We start from the raw sequence: 21,060 nt of genomic DNA on the forward strand, positions 1-21,060 counted from the left end.
GCAGAATAGTTCAACTCACAATACTTTCACCCTTTATCTAGTCAACTATGGTATATACTAATAGAGCACTACTGTTGTCTAATTAGTAACTGAATTTCTGCTGTTACTGGAAAACTTCCAGTTGCAGATTTTAATGGAAAACTCTTTCATTTTTCAGAAGCTTCTCCATGGCTTATGTTTCCATTCAGTCACTCTGCCACCTTAATTTGCCTTACCCTTGTTTTCATTCACATGCCAGGGAGACTTGACATGAAGGCACAGTGCAATGGTGTATTAACTTGCAAATCTTCCAAGAAGTTACATGACAGCCAGATACTGGCGCTGGCTATTTTAGGTGCATCTAATTGACGATGCATGGGTCCTTTTGGACTAAGAGGGCAGAATGGGGGCAGAGCAGGGGTGCAGTGGGGCGGGGCACGCTTCTATGCACTCCTTTGACATGCACAGGGGCTGGGAACTGAACCCCTGTGTGAAATGGTCGCCGCCTGTACCATTATTTGATTCAGATGTAAGGGGGGGAATCACACAGTGGGCCTTTTAGCAAGAGCAATAAAACTTGGCTAATGTAGATGAACAAATTCAGAGTAAGGTAATTTTTCTGGATGATAGTACTCTAAGTTACACAAAGCACTTGAAAAGTAGTGCAGAGTCAGCCGCTTGAATTTGTGCAATAAAACTCTATACCAGCTGAGACTAATCTCACCCCTGAAATTTCCTTTTTGACCTAATGAGGACCAGTTTTGGATGTTCTTAGACTTGGTGGAAGCAGGAAGTTGAAAGTACCTTGTAGTTCCTGTTCCCTATTATTGGGCCTTAAAAGAAACGTTGCATCTCCACCTGTGGAGAGCTCTGCCACCTGTAATGACACCAGCAACCCAGCTGCCCCACCTGGCAAACTACGTCCGGCAAGCGCTGATGGAAGTTGGGAGTCCCAACAGCTTCTGATTGGTCATAAGTTCCCAACCCCTGGTATAGACAGTACTGAACTAGATGGACCAGTGGCCTGACTTCAGCATGGCAGGTATTTATCCTCATTTGGGAATCTTTGGACTGAACAGAAGTGGGTAGAAGCAACTTTTGCCTTAACATCCATTCCTGCACCGTTCCTCTTGCATCAGTTATGCCCTGAACCAAGTGCATTAATCTTCAGTAATTGTCCCAATACCATGTTTACATACAAGTCTAGCAATTTCAGTTTATATGTATGATGGACTATGTATATAGTGATTAAGAACTCAACTGCATAGCTTTGTAACCAGCGTTAGCCTGACATTCTGCTTGGAATGTGGCAGTGGCAGGATTCTAGAACTCAGAGGAGGCTGTTGCAGTCAAATTCCACACACATGAATTATGACAAGTTAGGCTGACTGTACTGTGGTTTGTTGTGTCTGGTTTGGTTCCTACTTTTAAAGCTGCAGTTGCATTTGGTCATTTGAAGCTTATTTTCATAGTCTGGCCAAACCAGCTGGATCCCCGTGCACTGCAGGGAAACATAAAACGTTCAGCGTTTGAGCTAAAGTGCTCGACAGATAAGAAGACTCTTGTTACATCATGCACACTGTCTTGTGGGGTTACTAACTTCATTTTATTTGATTGGATGCTGAACAAGGCAAAGGAGCACTCTTAATGGAAAGAAGAAAACACTTTGGGTACAATCCAGATTGATTATATCAGTGGAAAAATTGCCTTGACTCTAGTGGGAGGTATATTGCTCCCTGCATGTATATATGTATGTCTACAGTAATTTCTAAACTAAATGAGAGATCAAGAATAACTAAGGAATGAATTGGATCACTCCCGCTGTTTTGGTGCAGTGGGTGGATAGGATAGAGAATGCTGTGTGTACTGAATAAATATCTCACAATTGGGTTTCCACACAGATTGTGGATTTCTGAAATCTACATATTAAACAACTTCTGGCAGCTGGCTGAAATGAAATGGGAAATCCTGCCCGCTACACTCATATGCCAACACTGTGTCTGGTCTTTTGGCCTAATTGTATACCAAGGTTAGAATAGTGTGCACACTTAGCTGGGAACAGTTCCCTTGAAAACAGGAAGACTTATTTCCAAGTAGAAATATATAGGATTGCACTGTAAGAGATGGCGAGTAAATAATACCCTGATTGAGGTGACGTGATCATAATTAAAATAAATAATAATTTTTAAAATTAATTTCTGCATAGCCCTTACAAGTATCCAAAACACTTCACATGCATTATCTAGCTGTAATCCTTACCGTACGAGCCCCAGTTATATATTTATTAGATTTCCACCCCACCTTTCCTCCAAGGCGGCTTACACAGTTCTTCCACTCCTCAACTCGTTCCTGCGAGGTAGTTTAGGCTAAGAGACAGTGACTGGCCCAGGGTCACCCAGTGAGCTTCATGGCTGAGTGAGAATTTGAACCCTGGTCTCCAAGGGTGCAGCATGCGAACCACCACACCACATTGACATATCTGAGGGTTGGTGGCAAGGGGACTTCCCCAGGGACTTCCTATGGCCACTATGCTACAACAGTTCTCTTTGAAGGAGACTGTGAAACTAGCAGCAGAGGCATAGTAATTGGCCAGTGTGGCAAGAGGATGTGCTGAACTCTGCTCCCCTCATCTCGGTATGTACAGCTGGCTCTGGGAGACTCTGAACACATCAGGGTTCTTTTTAATTATTTGGAAGGGGATGTTGCATGATTATTAAAAACAAAATCCCCTTTCTGCACCAGCTCCCCCCTCCCCACTTGCTAAATGTGAAGGATAAATAATTTAATCTGGTGAAGAATGATAAATCTGAATATTAGAGAGAGTAGACATGGTTGATAAATGAATGGGTTCCCCCCTCCCCTCTGCAGGGTTGCCTAAACATAATGTGGAAGCACGAGTTGCGAAAAGACTTTCCCCCTGCTGTATTATACATAGAAGTGTGTAACCAAGTGGCTGTGAATGTTGCCTCTGTTGCCAGTATGTAGAAACCGTATCTCGTTAAATACTTCCTCGGTGTACTTCTTGTTTGTACTGGTAACGCTGGAAATCACATGGGAGGCAGAGGTGCTCTTTAGATGACTTTCCTGGGAGATAAAGAAAACCAGAGGGATGTGGCCTGCTTGCGTTGTGTGCCAGGAATGCTGAATGCTTGGGCGGTTAGCCTTTGGTGGGGCGCTGCTGTTGTCATTGGTTCTAAAGAGAGCTTGACAAGTGACAGAGCTGGGTTCACAATATACAGTAGATTAAAAGGATAAGAAGCTGAAGAGAAAACCCGGCTACAAAAGGTTTTACTGTTAACAATAGCAAAGAGAGATCTTGAAAGGACGAGTAAAATGCTTCTTGGTCATAAAGGTAATGTGTTTGTATGTTCTGAATTGGCATTTGCTTGTTTGGAAATACAGTTTGACCAGCAAAGATGAGTATCTCAGGACCTGTTTTTGTACCACCAAGTCAGTCCATTCACACAGCCCCATTGCTATTGACTCCCTGTCTCCCCAAAAGATTTTTTATAATAGGCTCCTGAGATGCAATACGGCCATCAGTTTGAGATACTAAAGTTCTTCATAAATATTATTTAAACCTATTAAATACTATTTAATCCCTGGGACCTCCAGGATGGGGTGGGAAAGACTGTCCTCCTGCCTGATACTGTGGAGAGCTGCTACCATTCATTGTGAGCAATAGATGGACCACCTGATCTGATTCAGCTTGTTTCCCTGTGCTCCCACGTTCCTGAAAATTCAGGAGCTGTTGGAGGGTACTTCTGTACCCAGCCTTGCTTCTAGGTGATGCCTGTGGGCAGGAGTGCCTTTTCCCAGCTATGGTAGGTGCTGGCTACACCCACTGTTGAGCAAAGGTGGGGAACCTCTGGCTCACAGACCTAATTAAGCCCTCCAGGCTATTTTGGCTAGGCCATGTTCACTTGGCTCACATCGGACGTCATCAGGTATGGGGTAGGTAAACTTGCGGCTGGGCCAAGAAAAGGGGTTGCATGTGTTGCTGATCAGCTGCTTGTCTGCTCCTGCAAAGCCCTTTGGAATTAAGCCCCAACTTTCAGCTGATTGTTGGGGCTTCAAAGCACAATGCTAGTGCTCTCTGCAAACACCAGTGATCAACTGATAGTTGCAGCGTAAACAACTGAAGCCCCAACAATGAGCTGGGATTGGGTGCACTAGGGAGTTCCCCTTCAGGAACTTTCAAGGAGGCTGAAGGAATCACTTTGAATACAAATCATATTCTCTGCAGATAGGAAAATAATCCGTTTTTAGGAATGTTTCCCCCCTCTGAAGAGACCTCAAAGGGCCTCCCTGTTGTAACAACAACAACAACAACAACAACAACAGCCGATAATCAGATCAGTGGTTACAGAGTATCTCTATGACGGTTGCTAGTAGTTTGATCTTATATCATGAAATTTCAGAGAACTACTGTATATGCTTTGTTACTTCACCTTCGCTTTGAGCACTGATGACATACCAAGAAGTGAGGGAAGGTTTTGACCAGGCATCCCCAAACTTCGGCCCTCCAGATGTTTTGGAAAACAAACCCCATCACCCCGACCACTGGTCCTGTTAGCTAAGGATCATGGGAGTTGTAGGCCAAAACATCTGGAGGGCCGCAGTTTGGGGATGCCTGGTTTTGACCTATCTTACTCAGGCATAGTGATAGTTGGTTAGATGCATTCCTGAATTGTTCGGAAAGGATCACCATTAAGAAAACTGGAGTGTACAGTGGTACCTCGGGTTACAAACAACTCGGGTTACTGACTTCACTAACCTGGAAGTAGTACCTCGGGTTAAGAAATTTACCTCAGGATGAGAACAGAAATCGCGTGCAGGCAGCAGCGGGAGGCCCCATTAGCTAAAGTAGTACCTTAGATTAAGAACGGTTTCAGGTTAAGAACGGACTTCTGGAACGAATTAAGTATGGTAATTAATAAATGGCCTGTGGCAATGCATGCACTTATTTTCACTCAAAACTAAACATGGAGGGCTCATTCCAGATTGGGACTACAGTGTACAGGGAGGGAAGGTTTACTACTTCCCTCCCCTGCCACAACCCTTACCCCCCCCCCAATATCCCATAGGGCAAATTCCAGGAGTAAAAAAAATATGTCCCACTAATAGCCATGGAAGTTTTTTTTTAATAAAAAAAGCTATTGGGAACAGTGGAGGCAAGTTTTCAAAGAGTTGTGGAAGCTCTCTCTCCTCCTCCCCCCACGTGCCCCCTACCTACCCACTATGTGCTGCAACCCAATCCATATAATTGCAGCATTTAATTTTGAGTAACAAAAAAAAACATACATGTAGCTTCAGTCTACGTATTAAACCCCATGCCAGAGGTCTTTCCCAGTCTTGCTGTCTGACATCCTTTAATTGGAGATGCCATAGATTGAACTGGGGGCTTTCTGCATGCATCACATAAGATATTGTGACATTCCCTTCTCAGTGTGTTCGGTATAATGCTGGAGAAAAGTCTTAACATGCCCGTAACACACATTTGCACCCATGCAAATGGCTTCGCAGTACTGGAGTTAGCTATGGCTGACTTGTCATCAGCCCAAAGTTGTGGAAGTCCCTCCACAAAAAGGTTCAACTGGCGCCTTCACTATACAGTTTTGGGCAAATGCTGAATACTTTCCTCTTTAACCTGGCCTTTGACACGGGAGACTTATGTTTTCAGTGCCTAACCTGTTCTTGTGATTTAATTTAACAGCTTTTAGTACTGAATTTTAAATTGTAACTCACACCGGGACCTATTGGGCAGGTAATAAATATGACAGTAACAATAATAACATTTATAATAATAATGTGACAGTGCAAATGTTATCTTGTTGAGGTAATGCTAACACTCTCAAAATTGCTTTCCCCCCTCTTCCTGCCTTTGTCCAATACCATTTGTACTTTCTGTTTCTTAAAAGAAAATAAGGGGAAGGGAAGTATATTGTGCTACTTCATGCAAAGCTACATAACCTGTTTGGAAAAACAGAGTCTCGTTACCTTGTGGGACCCAAGAATATGAGATCCTTGGCTTCGTTTACTTTCAATTCCAAGCTATTATTTTTTGAAATACTTTCAGGTTCTCCCAGAAGGACCCGGTTCATGATATAAAACACTTTTACCTCTTCTTTATTTCCAAGAAATCATTGTGTCAAGTTTCCAATAAGCAATAGGCAGCAGTGTTGAGAAGATTAAGCTCCTATATCGGTCATTCATAACTTCCCCAAACAGCTCATTTATCAAAGGGCCATGTCACAGATGACATGGGCATTCACTAAAATTAAACTTGTTTGGATTTAAATATATGACTTAACATTTAACTTCACGTAAAGATATATGAGCAAGGTGCAGGGTTTTTTTTTTCTTCCTTAAACTGCAAGCTGTACTGAATTCTAGCAAAGAAGAACAAAATGCTTTCTTTTGTTTTGTTGCTTGGTGGTAGGGCTGTTTTGTAAACAACCTGATGCCTTGGCTTTGGGGATTTTGCAGCTGCTCCATTCAGGTTCCCTGTAGACATTTTGACAAAGTGGGGATTGTTGAAGAAGGAAAGTAAACAAGAAAATAAGAGTATATTTGATCATCTCCTAACCTGTTTGAACACACACCAGTTGTTTTTAAGGGCTGATTCCCAGACATGCACTTAAAATCTGACTGGGGGGCAGGGGGCAGGTTCCACCTGCTCCATGCAGACAGTTGTTGTTTTCAAAAGACTCTCAGAATTAACAAGCTGAATATTACCTACCGTGTGTTCATGAATGCTCAAATATGTAAATCAGAAAGTGTGATGGTGTCATCTTTTCCCCAATGATATAAAACTTTGATAATACCCTGTTTCCAATCCCTTTGAGGAAGGACCATCTAATTTGATTAGTTTTGTTGTCCTTGCACTTGTTTTTATTTCAACATGTGCCTATGTATGCTTATCCCCTTAGACTGCAAAATGTTTTTCAACTGGAGAGGCCTCATTTTACGCACATGTGGATAGCAGCAATGCTATCCTAACATGTTGTTTACACATATTAATAATATAGTCGAACGAACATTTCTTGAAGAGATAAGACTGTCTCAAGGCAAATCTAAAAAAATGTAGTATAAACACTGACAACTGGGAAACACTGGCCTGCGAGTGATCCAGTTGGAGAACAGCGTTTACCAATGGTGTCATGGGCTTTAAAGACACTCAAACTCAGGACGCAAGGGAGAAACATGCTAAGAGGAAGGCATGCTGGGCAAATCCACACCTTGATCAACTCCCGCCTGGGAACCAATGTCCCCACTGTGGAAGGACGTGTGGATCCAGAATTGGCCTCCACAGTCACTTACGGACTCATTGTTAAAACCATGTTTATGGAAGACAATCTTACTCGACTACGAGTGATCGCCAAAGAAGAGGAGGAGGAGGAGGAGGAGGAGGAGGAGGAGGAGGAGGAGGAGAAGAAGAAGAAGTATTAAAGAGCAGTAGACCCTAAAATGTTTTAGGTTCACCTTTGATCATCACTTGATAACAGCTCTTTAGTAAAATGCGGCAGCTGTCCCTGAGTCCATGGTCTATATGATAAAATACGTGGGCTCCATGTGATTTCAGTTCTTTCCTTGGGCATGGATTTTCGGGGAACAACTGTAAAATGGGCATTAGAGTGATACTGAGTTTGGAGGGACTACTGGATTGTCTAATCCCAACTTTTTTTGTAAACAGCTTAGAGGCTTTATTGCAATCAAGCGGTACATAAATAGATTTTAAAAACCGCAACTGCCTGCCTTTAAAAATATGCTTGTTGAAAAGCAGCTTGCTGCAAGTCTTAAAAAAGATTAGAAGCCTTGTTTGTGCCTCAACTACCCACTGTTATTATTTAGATTTATTGGTCATTTTTGTTACCAAGGTTTCCAAGCGACTTATATTTAAAAACATAGACATAAATGTATTATTGTCCTCTGTTCTCCAGTCTCTGAGCTGTATGTAATTTGTAGTCATGGCTAGCCTATACTCTGCCATAAAGGTGCTTTTTAAAACAATGGTAAGATGAACTAACCTTTGTTCCCTCTTGCTAGAATTTTTGGTGTTGTGGTTTAGTAAACACACTGTGAACATGTAGTCATGGCTTCCTTTCCTGCATACTGTTGTGTACTTACAAACAAGTATCTGCTTCATCTTTTATGGTGTTTACTGCTGCAAACTTTGTATGTGAGGTTCCTTAAAATGGAAGAACATTGGTGCTGGGCCTTCTGCCCTCCAACTCTTCCATTTATTTCAATAAGCAAACTGTTTTCCTTGCTGCATTGTTAACATTTAGGCCAAATTAGCTGCAAGCAAACATTCCCACTCACAGATAGGAAACTATCTGAATAGGGCTGCAACATTTAGTCAATTAATCCAGCAGAGTAATTGATTTAAAAGTTATGAATTTTTGTTATAACCAGCAGATTTTACAAAAAATAATTAAAAACAAATATTTTCAAGTCAGTTGCTTAGAAAAATGTGGGTGGCAGATCCAGCACGACCTTAGAGGAAACATTACTCCTTTCCTTTGTGTGTCGAGGCTTCCCAGAAATTACCTTAAATAACTCACAACTGACAACAGAATTATGGTTGGGTTTTTGGCAAATAATTTAGGGCCACAACTTTATTAAATACACAATTTTAATCCGAGTGTTGGCTTAGGCTTTTGGTTATTCACTCATCCTTCCTAAAGAAGGACTATCCCCATCTGTCCATCTAGGACAGGACTCAATCAGCTGTCCCCTTAGGACAGGACTCACCTCATCTGCCCCTCGTGGCAGGACTCACATCAGCTGTCACCATAGGACAGGACTCACCACTGTCCGCTTGGACAGTTCCTGCTCCGACTTCCGAATGGAAGTCAAGTAAACATACCTGGGAGTGAGGAGGTGGCTGCGCCCAGTCATTCCCTCCTCACCTTCACCAAGAATGTTCCTCAAGGCTCTTGCTCTTAAAATTGGGCCCACCATTCCCGCCAATGGCGGGATGGTAAGGACAAGAGTGTAAGCCCCGAGATTCCTTTAACGGAATACTTCTATGTAGAGCAAACAGAGGTGAGGGTAGGCATCTGTGTGCCACCCCCTCTACCAACCGATTAACCAACCAAAAGCCTAACCGCCAATCAAGCCAGCCATGGCTTGCCGCCAACACTCAGAGACCTAACCAACTTTTTAAACCCTCAGACACATCACGCAGCCAAATGTCATACCCATCAGGGGATAAGTGAACCCCATCATCCCGATATAAAAGCGGGGCTCTAACATTAATTTCGGGATGTCGAATCAAACATAGGAGGGAATTCTAAGATGGACAACAAAAGCAGGAGAGCGCTGTTGCGCTCATATCCTATTTGTGGGCTTCTCATTGGTTGGGCTACTGTGGGAAACAGGACATCAGACTAGATAGGCCTTAGGCAGCAGAGCTCCCCTAATGTTTCTACCATTAGAGCTTATAATACATGTGCCGTATAAAAGCAAATAATGAGAGTGTGTTGAATGTGCCTTCAAAAAATTCCCTCACACCGAAAACTTTGTGTTAAGGAGAAGGGGGCAGGAATCCATCCAATAAAAAAAGACTTTGGCAACCCCACCTGCCGTTTAACCCATTGTGCTTTGACTAGACACGATTTGGGATTAAGGCACGATCCCCAGAACGTAGCCCCTGCGTAAATAGTGAGCTTACTGTAATGGTAACTTTACTGTTTAACAAAGGAACATATTGAAACTAGAATACATTTTGATGAAGTTTTAGGCAATGATTCTGTTTATAACAGGAAAAAAATGACTGTTAGATAAAAGTACGTACATACTGCAGCCATTTCCCCCCTTCCTTCATCAGCAATGCTTATTATCTTCTTGTGAGAGGAACCAATCCACCAAGCATTCTTCTGATCCAGAGTTTTTTCCCTGTTACAGCATGCTGTGAATCACTTACCTGAGTGAATCTGGCTTCTGAATACGCTGGAAATGAAAAGGGGTCAATCCCTTCCAAAACTTCATCAGCCATGAATGAAAATGCGTAATAACCACAACTAAAACTGGTAAGTCAATAATGTAAATGTAATTAGTCTCAGTAATTTAAAACTCAGTTCCTAAGAACTCAGAGACCCTTAAAAATGAGCCCAAAACTCCCCCCCTTCCACTTAGTCATTAATAGTGTTTATTTTGTTAATCATCTCAAACATTGGTCTTCCATTAGCAGGTTGGGGCCTCCTACTGGTTTCAAACTCATCTAAGGTGGGTTGCAACAGCAGCACAACCTCATAATAATATATGGTAAAAAAGAGAGAAATTGATTAAAAGGTGGCTCCCAGGTTGGAAAAGGTTGGAAACTGCTGATCTAGAACATTGTTGGTATTATAACAGTGATAGAAGAGCTGGTGCAGTGTTATTGCTAAGAATGTGAGCTGTGAATCAAGTTCCCTGTTCAATTTAATTTAAACCACATGACCTTAGATAAGCCATCTTCCTTCAATAGCCCCATGTGCAAACTAAGCTACTTTATAGGTTTGTAAAGATGGCAGAGAATTCAAACCTAATGCTCAACCGTAGTTTAACATGATGGGAACAAGCTGCTGTTAGCCTCAGCCTTTCACTGCCCCTTTCCCCCGTGTTGCCATAAGTTAGAGTTTGGAAGCTTCCACTTTGAGTTAAACACAGCTTTCCATGTATTCTGGTTCTAAAACTTGTTATTGTTAACTATGATTACTTTAAACTAGCCAGCTGTTGAAATCATAATTTAAAGTTGGCTTCTTTTAAATAACCATAGTTAAAGTTAACCGCAGTCCGTCGGTTGGTACCACATGACAAATTGTGGTTAACCAAAGGTGGAAGAGGAAGCTTTTAAACTCTTCCTTGTGATGATAGGAGAGCCCAAGGGTCCCCACAGTTTGCTCGTATTGTGTTAACCCAAGGTTTAGTGTGATATTTCAGTGCAGCCAGTATATTGGAAGCTGTTTGAACACTGAAAATGTGCTAAATAGATAATGAATGTCTAATAATTTTGACAAAATATAGCTGCAACTCAGTAATTTATAGGCGGTTCCCAGTACATTTCATTTTATTAAACTTTTTAGAATAAGAATAGTTTCATAATGAAAGTTGGTAATGCTTTTTGACATGTAAAGTCAGCACAGAAAGATCTAATGCTTATTGGGAATTGGTTGATCAGCAGTGCTGTGGACGTCTCACTTGTAATAGTAACTTAAAATGAATGTATAGGAGCTTCAGTATCTTATACTTTGGGTCCCAAAATAGACAAGAAACACAGAATATTCATCATTTTAGTATACTTCTGTCCCACTGACAAAATGATGTCACTGAGCGTAGATTCATAGAATCAGGAGCGCCAGCTAGGGAGGGCCAAGCCCCCCCCCCCGTGAAATTTTAAAGGAGGGGAACGGGCCCCCTCAATATTCTGGGGTGGGGCGACATGCACATAAATAAGTTTATTATTTTTATTCCATGTATGCATACCACGTGACATGCTCAAGTCACTCACACATATCCTGTTACTTCCACTCACGACTGCCTCTGTCCCCCTCCATAGGAAGTCACCTACCACCACCATAGGTCTCTTCCTTCTCTGGGGAGTGGCAGGAATTGTTCTGTAGAATTACTTTGTTGTAGTTACTTTTGCTCCATAATCTCATTGCCTGGTACAGATGTAATACTCCCTGATCATCTCACCATGGTTAGACCAGGCATCCCCAAACTTCGGCCCTCCAGATGTTTTGGACTACAATTCCCATCTTCCCTGACCACTGGTCCTGTTAGCTAGGGATCATGGGAGTTGTAGGCCAAAACATCTGGAGGGCCGCAGTTTGGAGATGCCTGGGTTAGACTATCAGGAAAATTCCAGCAGTTCATACGTTCCTTATTTCATTTTGCAAACAGTCTGGTGATTAGTCCTGTGTGATTGCTACTGCCAGACCTCTGAATTACTGGCTTAGGTCTAAAGCAATTCCATCATTCATATTATAATTATTTTGCCCTACCTTTTTATTTATCAAATATTTCGCACTGGAAGAAATACAATTATTCTTTAGTCAGAAGAATGAAAATTGAGCTCTGTTTTTGGTTTCTAGATTAAACAGAAAAGAAAGGATTTTCAACTAGGAGTTTGCTTAAAGTATATGGAATTCCCCCCCCCCCTTTAACTTCCTTTTAAATAATAACTTTGCATTGCTGGCATGTAATCAATAACCTTCTTTGCCTATTATAAACCCACTTTCATTCAAAAATAAAATTAACACATATTTTAAAGGGGCTATGCTTTTATTTTCCAGGAGTCACCCTGCCATTATACATGAATTACCATAACTTCATGTTTTACTGGCTGACACAGTAAACAGTTGAATAGATCGATTTTGCTAAGTTCACGTGCAAATATGTTTACATGGAAGTTATACATAAATCCCATGTGTTTATACTTAAATCTTTATGTGTTAAATCATCATGCAATGGTACCTCAGGTTACAAACACCTCAGGTTAGAAACGCTTCAGGTTACAGACTCTGATAACCTGGAAGTAGTACCTCGGGTTAAGAACGTTACCTCAGGATGAGAACGGAAATCGCGTGGCGGTGCGGTGGCAGCGGGAGGCCCCATTAGCTAAAGTGGTACCTCAAGTTAAGAACGGTTTCAGGTTAAGAACAGACCTCCGGAATGAATTAAGTTCATAACCAGAGGTACCACTGTATTGACAAATCAAAGTATGCAGCTTTGCAATCCAGTATATACACCCAGATTCAGTGAGAGGGATTTTTATGTATTCTCCTCAGATCTCAAAAATTTCCTCAGCATTGTTCATTTGTTTAACAGAATAAAGGGGAATCTTGCTGTGCAAGAATATACAGTATCTTAACATGTGGAGGGGGGATCCTTAGCACCAGGCCCAGTATTTATGTAGATACACACAATTTTTAAAAACATGAAGATGGCAAGAGCTTTCCCTGTGTTTGTAAACATTCGCTTTATAACCCAAAATAATAGGAAAGCTCCACTGTTTTATCCTGCAGAACATTGGAAGAGGCCTGGGTTTTACTCTGATACAAACGTGGTATGATGAAAATCTGAATGATGCGTTTGGCTTCCCCACTCCTTGCTCCATTTTGGTGTCCTTTGGCAAATAGACAGTGTTACTTATTCTGTGCCAAAACCATTGACTCTTTGCTTAATTTCCTTATGATTTAACTTATATGTGATTATCTCTACAAATAGAGAATGTGTCCTAAAATGGTGTCAAAAGCAAAGATGTAGATCCTTAATTCTGGCTCCAGAATGCAAACTCTGATCCCTTTGATGCCAGTAGTGGATGGCAGGCAATGACCTGCTATAACTTTGTACTGCACTTTGACAGCAATCCAAGTAAACTTCGTTCTATCTTCTTTTTCTTCTTCTTCTTCATGAAACTTTTTCAGGAGGGGGGTGGAATGCAATTTTAGCAATTTAATATATACTGCCTAATGTGTTTTATAAACCTCGTGTGCTCAGTCCTAGCTATTTTGGTTTTCCTCCTAACACAATGAACCAAATATTGGGGGGAAATGCTGCTCTTTGCTGCCATCATAAAGAACGGCTAGATTTCATAAACAGTTATGGATGTTGGCAGGTGCCTATCATACTGTATAACATCCTGTACAGCACATGAAGACGGTGTCAACTTACATTTTATCTCTGAAGTAGTTTCAAAGCATTTATTTGCTTTCTCTTGAGTCCTTAACCTAATTCAAGTAACATAATTGGCTGAATATTTTTCCACATAACTAATTGGCTAGTTGCCAGTGTGGAAACCATTGTCTGACTTGATGATGATCAGAAATTAACATGACATTTGCGTGGTGGTAATGGAATATATTAGTAATGTAATTCTCGACTGTAAAAAAAGAGTCCATCATTTCCCCTAACCTATGATCAGCAGGATGGGCTGAAAGAATGATGAAACGTTCCCAGCAGGCAGATCCCAACACTGGCTAGCCAATCTCTGTGTCAAATTTTGTTTTAAATTCTTCAGACAAAGCTGTAATGCTTACCAATTAATTACCACAAATGTCAATTAAAAATCTACCAAATAATGCAGTAAGATTAAAATTCAATTAAAAGAATTACATTCAACAAGGGGGGATATAACATTATTTTAATGAATTCTGCTGAAGGTGACAGATTATATAGATACGTTTGTGCGCTGTAGGTGGATTAGGATTCACTGGGCAGTGTGAACTCCGTCACTTCATACATATATTAATTGTGAGAATTATTTCCACCACAGTCATGTCCTTAAGGAGCTGAGAGCCTCAAAATATCACATGCCACAGAGCTAAAGAGACCTTTTGTATTGTTCCAATGCTGCTTTGTCACATGTAGAAATGTATTTTGTATCTTTGTTTTGTTTCTCTATAGCCTTTCCCCAACAAATACATTTACAGTATTTCTCAGTAGTTGCATCTGTGAAATTGACTTCGTCATTTGGGGTGGGGGGCGGGGAACTCTTCTCATTAACAGTTGTCCCCTCTCCCATTTCACTCACCCTTCATTCATCTCCCAAAGTAACCAATTATTTCCCACTTGTTCTGCAATGCTCCTAATGGGATTGTGCTATACTAAGGGCAGGCAAAAAAAGGACTACGAGTCATATCTCTACCAGAGGACTGTTTTTAAAAAACCAGGTTGCAAGAGAAAAAGCTTTGATGGGCTTGCCACAGTTTGCCAGCCTTGTGTTGTCTCCCATGCTTTTTAAAATTTAATTGAAGTAACCTTGCTAAAAACAAGCATGGATCCAGGTATACCTTGCAGGTGTCCAGGTTCAGCTAGGGGGCCACCTGTATACAAGACTGTGCAAGGCTTACAGCCCAATCCTTACAACACCAGCAAATAAGTGCTGTGGCTGGGATCCAGCAGCCACTTGGAACAGTGTACCGAACTAAGTCACTGCCTTGCGTGCATGTTATAATAAGAGGCAACATGGAGCTGAGGCATAAGGTGACTCTGCATTGTGGAAGTGATGCAGAAACAAGTATAGATGTGGTGGTTATCTGTGCACCACCTTCTAGTGGCATTGTAGTTACTGTACCTACCTCAGCACAAAGTGTTAAATGTGTAATTGCAAGGTTGAAATGGTATTGGCTTGCACTGCACAACTGGACAAACTCACCCCTGTTTCCTTGCATAGCATGCGAGAGGCCTTATGCATGCTGAACTCTGCGACATGCATATGGAACTCCTGCCCCATGACCAGTGCTTTCTCTGCCGATTTCTCTGCACACGCATCTCCTGGAGCACGTATGATACTATTTCCAATTATTCATTCAATAAAGAAGCCTGCTTGGCTGGCAGTCCTGAGTGTACACTTCTGGATTGGAACGCTAATGCATACCATCCCCAGGAATCACTTTATGTAAGACTATTGCTGTGCTGTTACAAAAGAGCAATATTTGCATTTGGATGTAACAGAGAGCTAATTTTAAACGGTACTTTAATGGAATGGTTTTGTAAAGCATTTTTCAGGCTTTCTGCATATGGTTGTCTGCAGTAGGTAGCAGGGTGGATAGAATATTTTGAAGTGCATTGTTTGCTGAATACAGTGAGCTAAAGTTTTTTGAGCTGAAAGCAAAATGTTCTCAACAGGTTCTGCAGTTTTAGATGTGCACAAGTTCTCTTTAGAGAAAAAAAGGGGCGTTACAGGTCTGCAACAGATAACGGTTCTGAATTTCTACACAGTGCAGAGCGTTTTAAGAAGAAACAAGTCTGCTTATTTGTACATTTTCCATCTCTTTATCAAACGTGGTTGGTTTTCACACTGCTATATCTGAAAAGGTGCAGGAGAAGGGGGGAAGCACCTGCTACCAACAGGTAGTTCTGCATCACCTTTAGCTTTTTGTCAAGTGCTGGTAAGAATTAAACTTACAGGACTCAACTATTCCCCTTTCTGTACCTGATTGCTGAAGACTGCTTCTGCATTCCAACGGTCAGTAAAGCAAGAGAAGGAGAGAGGGTGAACTTTTACAGGAGGCACTGAATGGCAAGGAACATGAAAATCGAAAGAAGTACCGGTACCCAATTGTTAAATAGGTTATAGGTTCATTCTGTTTTGCTCAGGGCATTTACGTTTTCCTTCTCCATTTGAGCAGCCATGACCGTCCTCGGGAACAATGGTGCAGCTAGGACTGGGCCTTGGGGTTGAAGTGTAGGGTCTGTAAATGACCACCAAGATGTTGAGGGCAGTAGCAAAGAGGCATGGGCATGGCATGGGCATGCAGAAGCCCACCAGGGCTGACTCTAGCTGCCGCAGCAGCCTTTCTCTCCCCAACTCCCCAATATTCAGGGCTTTTTTCCACCAGCTGGAACTTGCCAGAACTTAGCTCCAGCACCTCTCAGTCTATATGAATTGCCCCTTAAGAGCTCCAGTCTCTGTGGAAGGCTATGCCTTTTGGAAGGTAACCCTGTTTCAAAAAAAGTGCTGAAAAAATGAGAAAGCAATTTTTCAGGAGTCTGAATTTTTTACCTCAACCTTGTTTTGTGGATCTGATCCTTTTGGAAAACCGCTGTTCTGGAGGCGAGCTGGTTTCAAAGGGTTATACTTTCTGTCAGTCCTGGACAGCATGTGCTAGTATTGCTCATTTTGTCCACATACTCTGAACCCTGGCTCGCAGTCAAATTTAGTGCCATTGAAATAACTGGGAACCAACAGCCTTAACCCAGAGCATTGTTGCTTAACCGGGTGGTAGAGTGGGCTTTTAGAAATATATTTTCCAAATTAAGAAAAGGAGAACTCAATTTCTGGCTATTTTATATAGGCTACTTTGGGGCTTTCAGTACTCAAAACTGCCCTTTTTAATCCAAGTTATATTCTCTCAGAAGTAGGTCTTGAAGAGCTTTGTAACCAGGAAAGCATGGGTCATAAATGTGTAATGTTCATACAGGGCCACATTCATTGAATCAATGCATAGGTTTCCACTGCTACCCTCCATTAATACTCCTTTCCTACAAAGCCCCTAAGAATTACTTAAAATTTCAATGCATGAGGAAATAGTTAGCTGTGGACTATTTGCCAGCAAAATCTCCTTTGTGAATTCTGACTCTAATGTCCTGGATGTTCTTTGCACAGGAACATTAAATGGTCTTCAAACAGTTGAGAGGGTTTTTAAACTGTCCAGCAGTCATAGGCACTTGCCATATAGCATTCAAGTATAAATGTCTCACCAGTGCTACTTCTGAAGATATTCTACAAATTTGCGATCTGATGTTTCATAAGCTGAGAATATGGGCCCATGCTTTGAATTAGAAGGTGATAACCTTTTCCACAAGATTTCAACATACCCTTGCCTTTTTGGCATCCATTCCAGATTCACAAAGTCAATCCTTTTTAAAAGGGGCACTTAGATCATTAGTGCATCACAGCAACAGAGACAGCTGCAAAGGCCTGGTGATATTTGACTCAACTGGGGTGGGTTGGGTGTGCTGGAACCAGGTGGATCTTACTTGTGGATTTTGGTGGGTATATATTTTTTTAAATGCAGAGTTTGTTGTATGTCTTCTTTGCAGACTTTATTCGATTTTGGTAGCAGCCCTCGTATGTCTTATGGGTGTGATCTAACATTGAACCAGTGGCTGCAATGGAATTCTCCTTCCTCCCCTCTCCACTGCAGCCTCCCCCCCACATGTCCCTAAATGTGTTGTAGAGGATTCCCCAAGCCTCCAGAGCAATTTGTGGGGGTACAGTGGGGGTCTATAGGGGGTATGGGTGGCAGGGGAATTCACATTTGACCAAGCGGAAATCCATTGTGTGGGTGGAACACCACAATTGAACATCACCTTATAATTCCACTTGTAGGTTTTCAAACTGATTCATTATTTTATTTGTTGTATTTTCTTCAGACCCTTGACATTTTCCAGTGAGTTAAAAGTATTTTCTGTCTTTAGCGTTTTGTCTTTAAATGTAACGTTTCCCAGTTTTGTATGTTAGACAGAACTGATCCCCCCCAGTATATTGTGTTGTCGTTGTTTGTTCTTGCAGGGTTTTTTTTTAAAAAAAACATTTCTTTTAAATTATGTCACTGAAGTATACAAGAGCTGACATGTGCAAATATATAGTTAGACAACTGCAAAAGTATATTATTTGCTGATCGACCATAATGGTTCCACAGAAGCCATTATACTCAATCATATCATGTCAATCTGTGGTAGTTATTATGATGGTAATGCAAATATGCATTCTTTTTTCTTTTCTTTTCTTATAAAAGGGGAAAGAAAGCATTATTGTACATATGCAATAGCTGCTGATAATCATCAGTATTGTTGTCTTCCTTGCAGTAATAAAAGAACTTTGACTATGCTATAGTAAAAACTGTAATACCATTAGTAACTACCACTGCAGCCATTGTTACTTCTAATGTGTAATCTGAAAAAGTGAAAACCAAGTTTGAGTACTCTGTGGAGTTAATATTATTACTGACTTGGTGGGCAGCTGTTTAGTCTGAGCAGCAAATTTCCTACAAACTGAGTTTGCTTAGGGAGCTGGGTATGTTTAGCCTGGAGAAGAGAAGGTTAAGGGGTGATATGATAGCCATGTTCAAATATATAAAAGGATGTCATATAGAGGAGGGAGAAAGGTTGTTTTCTGCTGCTCCAGAGAAGCGGACACGGAGCAATGGATTCAAGCTACAAGAAAGAAGATTCCACCTAAACATTAGGAAGAACCTCCTAACAGTAAGAGCTGTTCGGCAGTGGAATTTGCTACCAAGGGGTGTGGTGGAGTCTCCTTTGGAGGTCTTTAAGCAGAGGCTTGACAGGCATATGTCAAGAATGCTTTGATGGTGTTTCCTGCTCAGCAGGGGGTTGGACTGGATGGCCCTTGTGGTCTCTTCCAACTCTATGATTCTATGATTCTATATCCCTTCTGAGCTAGATCCATTCACAGATTGAAGGTAGGTAGGTCTGAGCTTCCATCCTGGCTAGGTTGGGAAGATGTTGGATCTGAACATTTTTACAAACTGCAAGTTAATTTGGGCTTTATTTTAGCCCACCTGAATTAGTCAAGTATTAGGCTAAGGTTATATCTCAGATGATTGGGCTGTGTGTTGACTCTCCAAAGCATACTGTTGTAAATTAGGCCTTGGCCTTATCCTGTCTAAGCTGGACAAATTCTGACTCTTCGTTGCAATACAGGGATTCTGCTCAATTGCTTGATTCAAATTAAAGAAAACAACAACACACGGCTACAGTACACTACAATACAAAATGTGGTCCCAGGAGAGGCAAGAAAGGGGGAAAATAAGATATATAATTTAAAAGAAAATAAGTGAAGTCTTTTGGTTGAGATTCAAGTATTTTAATAAGCAATTTGCTATAATTAAGGAAGGATGAAATGGACCAAAATGGACAGAATGATATAGAGATTTGTTGTGCTTTGTGAGATAAAGTTTTTTTAAAAGCATTTATTACTAGAAATCAGAGAGGGGAAACCTGCTAGCTGAGAGCACTGTACAGAAAGTTTCACATAGACTAGAAATCTAAGGTGGAATCTAAGGTAAAGGTAAAGGGACCCCTGACCATTAGGTCCAGTCGTGACCGACTCTGGGGTTGCGCGCTCATCTCGCATTATTGGCCGAGGGAGCCGGCGTATAGCTTCCAGGTCATGTGGCCAGCATGACAAAGCCACTTCTGGCAAACCAGAGCAGCACATGGAAACGCCGTTTACCTTCCCGCTGTAGCGGTTCCTATTTATCTACTTGCATTTTGACGTGCTTTCGAACTGCTAGGTTGGCAGAAGCTGGGACCAAGCAACGGGAGCTCACCCCGTCACAGGGATTCGAACCGCCGACCTTCTGATCAGCAAGCCCTAGGCTCAGTGGTTTAACCACAGCGCCACCTGGGTCCCTAAGGTGGAATCTACAAGGATCTAAAAAAAAACGCTGTGAAAATGCTTTAAAAAAACATTTTGAAAAACATTTTGAGTTTGTCATAGCTCACCATCGCCACCTGGTGTCACATTTTATGGTTTCTACTCAGGGATTATAGATTTTGTTTTTGTCTGTGGTTAAATAAAACATAATTGAAAAGTGAATGGAGTTTAGTTCCCATTGACATTGACAGGATATCACTTAGCTTTGACTTAATTTTCACATTGATTTAAATAAGATCTAAATAGGACTAGCTTACTGTGGACCCAGTCCTTTGATTTGGGTCCTACGAACAATGGGGCTCTTTTACCCCCTTCCCACTGCGCTCCTTGGACACTTAAAAGGCCACTCCTGCAAAACAGGGGGAAACGTCTGGAATAGTATTCACAGTAGCATGGTGGACTGCGTCTGTGGTGATGGGAATTGGCAGTAATCACTCCTAATCAGAAGTGCATTCCACTCAAGCAAGTTTCCCATTGGATCAATAATTATAGTACTATCTTGACACAAAGGAGATTGTAATCTTACTATGCAGTAATCATCAATATTTTTCTTTTGAAACATTGTACATTTAAAGTTTGTTCCTCACAGATACAAATTGACCAGAAATCTGCAAAACAGTTGGCTTCCTTTTTTATGTTCTTTTTTGGTCTCTCTCATTCTGAGTTTTAGATTCGTGGCTGTATGGCCATATGTTTGTGGTGGAAACTGAATCTTACATTTGTGGAAGGAACTTGGACAGGGAAAGTCAACTCTTTGTCTTCCTTCTCTTATTGGAATCTGAATGACTTTCAGTGCTGTAATTAAGGTCTTTTTTGAGGTAGCTGTTTAAATATTTATTAGCATTGGAGTATTGGGTTTTCTAAATAACTCTTAAGGCATTTGCATGCACACACACAAAACTGTTGACAATTCTGTAGTGGAATAGACTAATTCATTTTTTTGGGGTGGGGGGGGGACTCAGTCAAGTGTGATTGACTTAGTTACTGAGGAATTTATTTTAGGGAAAAGTCAGTGTCAACTGAAAAATGGTTCCATTCTGAAAAGACAAAAATTCCCTTACTTGTGAAAATGTGTCTTGGCAGCCAATTTGACTTCTGATACAAGATTTAACACTTCTCTTGAAACATGAATATTTGCCATGGCAACAGCAACATTGTGCACCACATGTTGAAGATTTGTTTTT

General features: G+C 41.3%; 1 protein-coding gene across 30 annotated transcripts in view; it reads left to right on the forward strand.

The window, feature by feature from the left end:
* Positions 1-21,060, forward strand: part of FOXP1 (forkhead box P1) — a 544,444-nt gene that overhangs the window by 65,438 nt on the left and 457,946 nt on the right. For 25 of the 30 annotated variants that reach the window (XM_060271340.2, XM_088662398.1, XM_088662407.1 and 22 more), the window contains one exon: positions 9,892-10,016. The exons of 3 other annotated variants lie outside the window; for them this stretch is intronic. The gene's annotated coding sequence lies outside the window, so the exon portion shown is untranslated. Of the gene's footprint in view, positions 1-9,891; positions 10,017-21,060 lie in introns of those variants that run through there. 2 more of the 30 variants (XM_088662396.1, XM_088662395.1) reach the window with 1 other exon arrangement.

The sequence above is a fragment of the Zootoca vivipara genome, chromosome 2 (genome assembly GCF_965207765.1).
Source record: "Zootoca vivipara chromosome 2, rZooViv2.hap1.1, whole genome shotgun sequence".
Classification (NCBI taxonomy): domain Eukaryota; kingdom Metazoa; phylum Chordata; class Lepidosauria; order Squamata; family Lacertidae; genus Zootoca; species Zootoca vivipara.